Genomic DNA, 12,765 nt, shown 5'->3' with positions numbered 1-12,765 from the left:
CATATACATAGATATATTATACTCATACACACTCACATTACAGTACGCACACACGTGCAAACACGCGCGCGCACGTGTGTGAGTGTGCACGAGTATAGTATATCTATGTGTATGTACATACACGCGCACAAATATACATACATACACGCAAACGCACACACACACACAGACACACACGCGCACATATATACAAACGTGTAAGTATGATTGGTTATATGTGCCAGCCCCGGTGTATGCAAGTGTGTATGTGTATTTGCACATGTGTGTGTGTGTGTATGCGTGCGTGTGTGTGTGCGTGCGTGTGTATGTGTGTGCGGTGCGTGTGTGTGAGTATAACACTCACATATGTGTGTGTTTTTACATGTGTATGAATATGTGTACGAGTTCAGTTTCTTTATTGAAATACGTGTAGCACCCGAACATCCTTATGCACAGGATTGCACTTGCATGCATGCATATGTGTTTATATGAGTGAAAACTATTCACACGTGCATGCATACACGCGAGCACGCGTGTGTATGTCTGTGTACATATGTGTGCATGTGTGGGTGTGTGCATGCAAAAATGTGTATTAAACTGTGCTTAAATGCTTATATCTATGCAAGTGTATGTGTTTATGTATGTATGCATGCGTGTGCGTGTGTATGCGTGTGCGTGTGTATGCGTGTGCGTGTGTATGCGTGTGCGTGTGTATGCGTGTGCGTGTGTATGCGTGTGCGTGTGTATGCGTGTAAGTATTGCGAGATTTGTTTCAATTTATGTGTAATGTTTGTACATAAATACACACATATATATACATCTATACGTACATGCGTATATACATATATATTCATATTTACATATACGTTTGATGGCGCACACATCCATGTGTGCATGTATGTGCCTTCGTACCTTGCGTCCGACCGACTGTCAATCGTTCGTCCATTGTTGTATACTTGTCTAAGAATCCTCACATTTGTAATTTCAGACCCATTCTTATTTGGGAGCCTTACAATTGTCTGTTTTCTGTTTTCCTATAAGAGCTACGAGTCTCTATATGCTCGCATGAGTGTATGTATGTATGTATGTACGTACGTATGTATGTACGTATATATCATACATGTGTGTGCTTATTCGTTTTTCAGTGTTTCTGTTGCCCTATTAAAACAATGTATGGTTTCTCTCTCTCTCTGTTTATCTGTCTCTCCCTCTCCCCTTTCCTCCCTCTTCCCCCCCTCTCTCTTAGGCGCATGGCCAATTTTTGGAACAATGACAAAAAGTCGTTTAAGCGAGTAATTGGAACCAATATATTGCTGCTACTTCACTTATCCACACCGGTCACACACACACACACACACACACACACACACACACACACAGAGAAACACTTAAGCAAGCACACGCACACACACACACACACACACACACACACACACACACACACACACACACACACACAGAGTCCTTTCTCCCATAGCGCCTCACACATTCATGGGGCTGTTGTTTAGCCTCCGGTTATTACTGACCTAATTTTTTTTAGGTTCATATTGTGAAGGGTGTCTTAGTAGCTAGATTGCAGGGAGGTTTAGCTGCCACTTCCTGCAAGACGAGCGACAACGTAGAAGTGTTATATTTTCTGTAGTTCTTATAGTAAATATAGTGTTAATTAACTCAAGAATATTAGTACAAGTGCAGGCGTGGTTGTGTGGTAAGTAGCTTGCTTCCCAACTATATGGTTCCGGGTTCAATCTCATTGCCTGGCACCTCGGCAAAGTGTCTTCTACGATAACCTCGGGCCGACCAAAGCCCTGTGAGTAGATTTGATAGACGGAAACTGAAAGAAATCCGTCATATATATATATATGTGTGTGTGTGTGTGTAATTCAGATGAATTAGGTACTTAAGTCGAGACACCAAAAATTAGTGTAGTATTATCCGTACAATTTTAAAATAAGGTGAATAAAATCAAAATAAGCAACAGGATATCCAGAAGTGATGCAGTACGACCGTTTCAAGCGACTCCATTTAATTGAACAATGCAGTCATTACATCAATTTAAATGCAGAGCTATCCTCAGCTGCATAAATAATAAAAAAAAAAGAATTAATTTAGTAAGTCGGACACATTTGTATAATTTTGCTTAAATCCTCTAAGAGGGTAAGAAGACAGACAAAGAAAGACACACCACATGGCAGTACGACCTCAACCGACGACGCTGGTCGGCAGACTGATGCCTGAGGGTCGCATCAAGTGGCTTCTAGCGGTGGAAGCCTGAACTACAACGTTTGTCCCCGTATATATATATAGATATATAAATGGCTGAAATTCTGTTCGACACTCTGGCCAATAACTGAAGAGGAGTTGGTGACCTGTGTTTTCTGTTCGCCTGTGTATTTAGTATATGTTCGTTTTTTGAGTTTTTGAGTTATATATATATATTATTTTGTTTAAAAGAGTTCCAACACTGTCTGTTTTTTATGTTTTTATTTATATTCCTTGTGGTATTTCATATTTTCTATACTTTGTAGTATTTCATCATGGCCGGTATGACAGACTTTAGTCTGTTAAAGTCTGTCATACCGGTCATGATGAAATACTACAAAGTATAGAAAATATGAAATACCACAAGGAATATAAATAAAAACATAAAAATCAGACAGTGTTGGAATTCTTTTAAACAAAATAATATATTCCTCTATACACAATCACACAACCCCCCCCTTTTTTTGTATTTATTTTTACTCGCATATATATATATACATATATATATATATATAGGTATGTCAAATTTTCCGTTTGTTGTCTTTTTATTTAATCCTGTGTGTGTGTGTGTGTGTGTGTGTGTGTGTGTGTGTGTGTGTGTGTGTGTGTGTGTGTGTGTGTGTGTGTGTGTGTGTGTGTGTTTGCGTGTGTGTATGTGTGTGTGTGTGTATGTTTTGTCCTCCACTACTGCTTGACAACCGGTGTTGGTGTGTTTACGTTTCCATAGCATAGCGGGGTTCAGCAAAAGAGACCGAAAGAATAAGTGCTAGACTTAAAAGTACAAAAGTAAGTATTGGGGCCGATTCATTCGACTAAAATTCCTCAAGGTGGTGCCTCAGCATGGCCGCAAGTTTGATGACTGAAACAAGTAAAAGATAAACGATACCCATTAAAAAGAAAAGCAAAAAAAAAAAAAACACTAGATGAGGTGGTAAAAGACTTTAAAAGAAAAAGAGCAAATTAAAAAACAGTTAAAAAACAAAAATATTTGTCCATGACTACTATCATTGCATTTGTTATTCTTCCTTGCAACTACGGGAGACAATTCCGAGTATATTTCAGGATGTATTCCGACTTTATCAGCGAAGTCATTACGTTATTGATAAGTGTCACAGCAACTTTATTTTTTAGTTAGCTTTTTAATGTCCCATGTAAGAAAAGAGAAAATGCAAACACTAACTAACATTGATTTTTCATGTGGATGACATCTCTGAATTCTTTGCTTCTTTTGGATTGGTTTAACCAAAACGACTCAGGAGTCTAAGTAGAGCGTAGCCTTCAACGTTGTCGTTTACATTTTTTCATGCCGCGAAATATAAACAAATTTTTCCAAATGACACTAGCAGTCAACCCGCTCGTTTTTGTTACTCTTTCTATATTTCTGTGGAACTTACATACATATCAAATATGATCATCACATTGTGTATTTGCTTTGTAATAACACTTAAGAAACTTTTAACACACACACACACACGCACACACACACACACACACACACACACACACACACATAAATATACACATATACATATACACATACACATGCGTTGTACAGAAAGTAATAAAGCAACGTATCGTTTATAATTTGGCTGGAAATCGAACTCTCATAAAATTGAACGAATAATATTTAAATTTGTATATCTGAGTTCAAATGCTACTGGCATTTGAAGTTTTATGAAATAATTGCGGCTGATCTTTGTCGATACAAGTACCAAAATCAATGGCCCAGTGGTTTGGGCAGCGGACTCGCGGTCATAGAATCGCGGTTTCGATTCCCAGACCGGGCGTTGTGAGTGTTTATTGAGCGAAAACACCTAAATCTCTACAAGGGTGCGGCAGGGGATGGTGGCGAGCCCTGCTGTACTCTTTCACCACAACTTTCTCTCACTCTTACTTCCTGTTTCTGTTGTGCCTGTAATTGAAAGGGTCAGCCTTGTCACACTGTGTCACGCTGAATATCCCCGAGAACTACGTTGAAAGTACACGTATCTGTGGTGTGCTCAGCCACTTGCACGTTAATTTCACGAGCAGGCTGTTCGGATCAACTGGCACCCTCGACGTCGTAAGCGACAGAGTTCCAACTACAAAAATACAACGCTCCATAAAAAATCCTTTTCTTATGTAACTGTGTCACAAATCAAGATAACTGTTGCTGTCATTTTTGTTGTCGTTTATATCGCTTCCATTACCGTTGCTTATATTGCTGTTTTAATTACAAAATATAAGGCAGTGAGCTGGCAGAACCGCTAGCGGCATTCCGTCCGTCTGTGTGCTCTGAGCTCAAATTCCGCCGAGGTCGACTTTGCCTTTCATATTTTTGGGGTACCTGATGAAATAGGTACCAATTGAGCCATAGGGTAAATGTAAAAGACTCAACACCTCCTCTAAAAAAATTTCAGGTTTTGTACCTATAGTAGAAAGAATTATAAAAATATAAGATGAATAAAATTACAAAATTAGAAGAAATAATTGTTGCTGCTATTATCATTGTTGGTCACACTGATATTACTACTATTATCACCGCTGTTGATATTCTTTATTACGTTTATGAATTTGTTTTGCAAGATTTCTGATGTGAAATAGTGTGTTGAAACAGATATTGTTATATTTCGGGACGGTCATTTTGTTGTCAAATAAACACACGCACTATATATTCGTTCTTCAATCGTTTTCTAGTGTTCTTATTTTATCTTAGGTCCATTACCTGAAAATCTTTCGTCACATATCTGTGACCTCTTTAACTCTTCTATCCCACGTGTATCCCCTTATTCTGCTTAGTCTGTTTTTATTACTATTGACACATTTATAGCTGATGCTGTTAACATTGCTTCTAATGTTGTTGATGTCATTTCTCCCGCCGTAATTGTTGTCATTACTGCTATCAACACTATCATTGCTGGTGTTGTTATTACCGCTGTCATCATTGTTGTCATTGCTACTAATGTTGTTATTACTTACGTTATCGTTGTTGTTGATGTTGCAACATCTCCAGCGCTTTCTTGACGGCGAGCAGTGGACGCTGTTTGCCCCACTTCTCCATAGCTCATCTCTTTGACAAGAATGGACCGAGGCAGGGTGCCTGGCACCTAGACTATCGTTAGACGCTCACAGCTCCCTGCTAGTCGAGTAAAGCAATCGCTGAAAGTTCTAAGGCGTTCTGTAGGGAATTAGTGGCATACGAGAGTGATGACGTCATGCGAGAGACTCTGGGTGCTGACGAGATTAACTGGCTACTGTTTTTCAGAAGACTTTTAGTCTAAAACCTATGAATAATTTCCTGGAATCCATGGCCTATTAGTGCAACGAGGAGCATTACTGGTTTGAGATAAACTCTACAGGCATGGTAGTGCTCTAAATGCGTTCAAACTGATGAACCCGGAGTGGAAAGCAGGAAGCCTAGATGTAATACCTGTGAGGCCACAAGCCACCTGTGAACCTTCTGTCCCCACCCCAAAGTCGGGAGGTACGCGGCCACACCTGCAGCCTGCAGTGCACCTCCATCAAGAGAGACCTTTTAATATCACTGAAAGGTCGGGCGGAGGTGGTGAATGCGTACATCGTGTCCGTTATCTTCTTCGCGTCTAATATTGCGCAGACATGCGCTGAGGCTGCGGCATCTCCAAATATTCTGCCTAAACGGTGAATAGGTGTGGTCGCCGTTTGTCAAATAGGCCTTTCCCCAGCTCGTCTCCTGAACTGAGCTGCAGTCCTGGGTCAAGAAGAGACCGAAACAGGGTGACTGGCATCGGGAATGTTGCCAGGCACTTACTGCTCTTTACCAGTCGGGCAATGCGATCAGTGGAACATCCACTCTCGAACTCTATAGAGGTTTAGTGGTGGGAAAGAGCGATAACTCACTCGGAGAGGCGCTAGGCGTCGACGAAGTTGAACTGATCAGTTTGTTCACGAGGACTTTCGAGCTGGGGACGATAGATAACTTCCAGAAATCCCTAGCTTGGCAGTGCTACCGGGGGAAGGGGGCACTGCCGTTTCGAGATAAACTCTACAGGCACGGAAGTGCTGTCAGACGGATCTGCCCGAGATGTACGCAAAGTGAAGAAACCGTTCTGCAAGAACTCGTTCCGTATCCTTGCATTATTGACTTGTGGATTTATGCCGAGTCCATAGTGAAGATCGATCCACCGCTTTCCAATGGTCTAGAGAGGCAGGCAATTTTCCTCTGTCTGATAGCAGCAGCGAAAGAGGTTGTATGGTAGACCAGGTTGAAAGGACTGAAGACAGACACTTTTCTCTTCGGACAATCCCTTATCAACATTTACAAATTTCATTTGGAAAGGAAGATGAGGGTGGAGAGAGAAGTGCTACATCCCACCCCCCACTACATTTACCAAAAAGTGGGTGAATGTAGCGAAAATGGCCCGTGTGAGTGGACCTACTCTAATAATGCGCCTGTAGGCGAGTGAATTTGAGAGAGAGAGGTGGATGCCCTATCCGGATGCCCTCGAAGCGTGGAGTGATTTAGGATTGGTGGGGTATCTTAGCCAACTCCAGGTGGTTACCCCACTATTGGGGAACTTTCATTGTTATATTCTTTTTGTTTGATAATGTTGCTATTGTTTTAACTCTGTAGTCATTGTTTTGTGTAAAATCCTCACTGTCTACTTTCGGGGTCGATAAATTAAGCACCAGTCAAGTACTGAGGTCGATGTATTCGACTATCCGCCGCCCCCAAATTTCAGGCCTTGTGCCTATAGTGGAAAGAGTTATTATTATTATTATTATTATTATTATTATTATTATTATATGGAAACTCACAGCTTATTTTGCTGGGTATGATGCAAAGTTTCAGCTGTCCGCAGCCAGCAGACTAAGGCGACACTTGTTTACTGGTCATGCTTCAAGAACCCTGCGAAGAATTCTTGCAGTTGCAAGGTGTTCTATCTTCACACTTGCACCGATCTTTTTCAGCCATGCTGGTTGTTGAGTGCTGATACTTCCAAGTGCACCAATTGCTATGGGTATCACGCCTTCTCACTTCATTGACCACAATCTTCGTATTTTCCACTTTAAGTCGCCGTAGTTATTTTTCTTCTTTCACATTGAACCTGTTGTCGTTATTATTATTATTATTATTATTATTATTATTATTATTATTATTATTATTATTATTATTATTATTATTAATAATAATAATAATAATAATAATAATAATAATAATAATAATAATAATAATAATAATAATAATAAGGCAGCGAGCCAGCAGAATCGTTTGGACGCCGGGCAAAATGCATAGCGGCATCATCTTGTTTGTCTTTACGTTCTGGGTTCAAATTCCGTCGAGATAGACTTTGCCTTTCAACATTTCGGGAAGATAAAATAAGCACCACTTATTTTAATCCACTACACCCACCGCCCAAAATATCAAGCATCGTGCTCATAGCAGAACGGTTCATTTTACTATTATCATTGTAGCTGCTGCTGTTGCTGCATATTTTGCAGAAGAAAAGAGAAACAGATAGAGAAAAAAAAAAAATGAAATAGAAATGAAAATAAAAATCAAAATCAAAAATATATCATAATATTGTTTTAAGTGATTTTCAGTTTGGTTTGTTTAAGCGTTACTTTGTTTTGGAGGAATAATGAGCAGCGACTGCGCACTTGCGTTTCTTTTAGTCTCCTCCTCTCCTGTACTTATGCGTGCTAAACACACACTGCACACACGTGTACGTGTGGTGGAGGTTTATATGTATCTATGAATATATACATGTATATTTACGTATGTATATATCTGCATATGTATGTATGTATGTATGTATGTATGTATGTATGTATGTATGTACACATGCCTGTATGTATGTATGTATGTATGTATGTATGTATGTATATACGTATGCATGTATGTATGTATGTATGTATATATATACGTTATAGATGCATACATGTATATGCATAAATGAATATACATTTATGTACATTCATACACGAATACATATAAATAAAAATATAGATAAATACATACGCATGCATATATGTTCATACTTATATACGTATGTATGAGTATATATATATGTGTGTAAATATATACATATACATACATATATATATTTATAAACATGTATGTTACATAAATGAGTGTGTGTATATTTGTGCGTGCGTGTATATATTCATACATGCATGCAGCTTGTTGCATTACATGTCGTTGCACACATGCGCATACACATACACACGCAAACAACAGCAGGTAGCTCCAATGTATGTACGTGTGTACGTGTACGCGTGTGAATGTCTCTGTATGTGCATGTGCAAGCTTGTGAGTGTGTGTGTGTGTGTGTGTGTACGTGTATGTGTGTAGACTGTATTAAGATATCTTACAATACAACAAATCTATATAAAAATATGAAGCAATTATCACCTGCATTAACCTAGCAGCGTGCATTGCATACGTCAAGTTGTACAGTATAGTGGATAGTGAGTTGTAAGGTTTGTTGAGGGTTAAAATGCCGGTTAAATCGAAGGTGTTGGAGTTGGGAGTTGGAGATAAAGTGCTAGAGTAAATATGGTGTTGCGAAGAGAGCCATTAGTGTGTGTTTTAAAATTTGAGTGTAGTTATTCTTATTTTGTGTTTCGCTTTGTTACTCAAGTATGATATTCCTCTAGTAAAAGATATCATATGCATATGGTCCAGCAATCGGTGACAGATATCTGTGTATGGAATGACTTTTAACTGACAGAGTGAATGAAATAGTGAAACAGATATATACGCAGTGTCAGACAGAAGAACCTGGATGTATATGCAAACCTTGTTTAGGATTGTAATATAAAGTTCTCCACTAGCCCAGCAGTCAGCGCACATTTCATTGATAGGAATGGCATAACAGAAACTTAGAACTCTTCATCTGAGAAGCTGACATTTCGATCAACCCGTCCATTATGGTGCGATACTCTGACGACAAACTAGAAAGTAAATCCTTTATTGATTGCACTGATGCGGAATAATGACTCAGGAAAAGTTCCTGCCAAACAATTATGTCTATAATTCTGTTGATAAAGGTCTTCAGACAATCATTACATCTACCAGATTATTGATTTTTCTAAGCATAAGGACTGAATTTACTTGGTTATTGAATACACTTGATTGTTTTCATTTTATATATATATATCCATATATATCCCTCGTTCATCTCTCTCTCTCTCTCTCTCTCTCTCTCTCTCTCTCTCTCTCTCTCTCTCTTATAAAAGAAAAAATAAGGTACTCAGAGATCTGGATGGTTGTACATTTACAGATTTTTATTAGCATGTCACATGTTTACATGTTTTTATAAATCCTGTATTAGCACTTGCATCTTCTCTAGTAGATTCTACAAATCTGAAGAATCTACTAGAGTAGATGCAAGCGCTAATATATGATTTATAAAAACATGTAAACATGTGACATATCGCTGTACTTCGAGACGGTCATTCTTTTTTTTGCCGAATAAACATACGCACTATGTATTCGTTCTTTACATACATATATACATGTAAATAGAAAGAAAACAAAGACTGAAAATATTCAGACGATGAATATTCATGATTAAATGCATGAATATTTATATCATTAACCGAGCAAACTTACAAAGATTACAAAGACACAGAAAATTAAGAGGAGAACATATGAGGTTACAGGTCCGACAGCTGTTTCTGGGGGCTCTGAATTACTTCAAAAATATTTGCAGATATAATTCGCAAAAAGCCCAGGATATGCAAACGTTAGTGGAATTTATATCAACCCTAGATAGATCCTACCTCTGTCTTCTGGGTGGAGAGATATCTATCTCAAGTTATTTCGAGATAGAATCACAGTCATCCTAGCTTCCGTCAAGCGAACTGCTCAGAAAAAATACATGGGAATAAAATGAGCCTTCAAAAGTAATAGTTTCATATGTTGTTCTCTGCTATGATTGTTATCACTTAAAGATTTGGGACATTTTGTAACCTTAATTTGCTAATTCACCAGTTAGAATAATTGTAAAGGGGCTAATTTACAAAATCTAACTTTCTTAGAGAATAATATCAATCAATCAATCAATCAATCAATCAATCAATCCTATATTACTCCCAAAATGTTTTTGAGGCTGGCTCTGTTTTACGTATGAAGGGTTGGCCATGTTTTTCCTCAGGAAGTAGCAGAATTTCTGTTGATGACCATGGATTAATTTGGAGATCAACGTTAATGAATATTCGTTGCCCAACATTTGTAATTCTACAGTTGATTATTGGTTGGATGTGAAGAGTAAGCGATTAGAAGACTCATACCTCCCGGAATACAGCAAATTTGGACTGGGAAATGGAAACTAGTGAAAAACTAATGAGTTTTCAATACCAATATTACGTATATGATTAAAATGCACTTCTTCAAAGTATTTATTTATAGCTTGTGATCAAAACCGAATCTTACAAGCTTTGTGAAGACGAAAGAAACGGGTTGTGCAGGGTTTAACCTTCAGCTGAACGGCTGATTGTCTTCAAGCATCTGTGGCTCTCGGACTCTGTACAGGGTAGGGATGGTAGTTGTATCAACTGCTACTAGTTTATAAATATCAGACCCGTTAAAGACAAAGTCTGCTCTGCCAACTTTATTATGACTGGATGCTGCAAAGGACTAGACCGCTCCTTTCACATCTGCACTGGTTCACAGCTTTCACTTGTACAACGGTTAAAATAATAATATATGAAATTCTTTTACATGTGCCAAATATCGACTCCTTAACAATTAAGACATGCCAAATTCCTGAATTCCATACAGACGTGTTCACATCCCAAAGTAGATCTATCTATCTATCTATCTATCTATCTATCTATCTATCTATCTATCTATCTATCTATCTATCTATCTATCTGTCTATCTCCGAATTCCTATAAGTCTTTTATGAATATTGGATATAATAAGTTTTTTTTAATTACAGTTTCCAATCGTTTTTCTCATACATGTAATTAGACTAATTTTCTCATGAATAAATTAAGCACTGATAACAGTGCTAGTAGGCCTTTTATGGTTCAGGGATTTTCTCATTCTCAGATTTCATTTAGTGAATAAGGGGACAGGGGCGATAAAAGAAAAAAATAACATAACCTTATTATAAATTTACTCATATCTTGTTGAAACGAATAACAAATGGGGAGGTACGTAATCAGTGATGGTGGCTCACAATAGCAACAACTAATTAGAATGTGGTTTAGCTGTCTGTTTGGTTGTTATTCTATGCTATAAAATAATAATAGTTAGAAATAACATTCTAGAAAATTCCTTATATCTTATGCATCCACTTCTTTATGACCCCGCCATTTACCGTCGTTGTTGCTAATTTCTCTCTTTCTTTCACGTTCTCTTCATTATTCTCATTTCCTTATTAACCTTGCAATTATTTGTTTACACGGTTCACATTTTTTAGTTTCAATACATTCTTCCTCGCGTAATCTATATCTTGTATTGTTTATTGTGTAAACAAATATTGGTGGGTAGAATTAGTGGGTGGAACGTTTGACTAAATGACTTGCTTACGGCACTTTATGTTCCAAGTTCAAATTTTATTAAAATTTCTCTTTGATTTTCATTCGTTAACGGTTGTTAAAATATGTAATGGTCATCCGCCGGGGTTGACTTTGCCTTTCATCCTTTCGGGGTCGATAAATTAAGTACCAGTTGCGTACTGGGATCGATCTAAAATTTCGTGCCTTGTGCCTAGAGTAGAAAAGAGTATGTACTGGTCATATACTAAGGTCATTTCATTAAATTAAGTTCCTCTCTTTCTACCTCGCACCAATGTAAGATTGAAATCTTTGCCTGATGCGCACACAATACAGATCAGCTAACCGAGCTTATCCTGCCTCACGGGTTCGATTCTTTGTCAAGTCATTTCATCCTATTTGTATTAACGATTTCCGATCGAATTTTAAAAATGCTTGAAGATGTATGTTGACGGCTATAATAATAATAAATATTACAATTCTGCTCATGGCGGCAAGCTGCCAGAATCGTTAACACATCAGGCAGAATACTTAGTGGTATTTCGTCTGTCTTAAAGTTCCGGGTTCAAATAAGTACGATAAGTTGAGCACTGAGGTTGAGGCAATCGAATTACGTCCCTGCTCCGGAATTGCTGGTCTTGTACCAAAATTTGAAACCGCTATTATAATTTCAGTCGATCGGGGGTGATTCAACGCTAAAAACAACAAAATTAAACCTTTTCTTTTCTTTTTTTTTACTTTTAGTTTTTATTGATGTCAAATAGCGTTTTGGGCCGATTTATGCTTGTTTTTATACGAATGGGCTTTTGCCGGTTGAACTGTTTTTAGTAATAAATGTCTCATCAATATTAACTTCCACAGGTTGAACTTGTGAAGTTTCTTATAAAATTCATTCCGAATGACAGTTATTACTAAATTTTTAACTTCCACAATGTTTTTACGCAAAATGAAATTGGAATCTTCATCTCTTACTTGTTTCAGTCATTGGACTACGGCCATAACTGCTCAGTTACGGAGGCGTAAACAAAACAACACCGGTCGTCAAGCAGTAGTGGA

Source organism: Octopus bimaculoides, chromosome 4, assembly GCF_046866305.1.
Source record: "Octopus bimaculoides isolate indiv1 chromosome 4, ASM4686630v1, whole genome shotgun sequence".
NCBI lineage: Eukaryota > Metazoa > Mollusca > Cephalopoda > Octopoda > Octopodidae > Octopus > Octopus bimaculoides.
The sequence above is the reverse complement of the archived record's forward strand: the minus strand, read 5'-3'. Positions refer to the sequence as shown.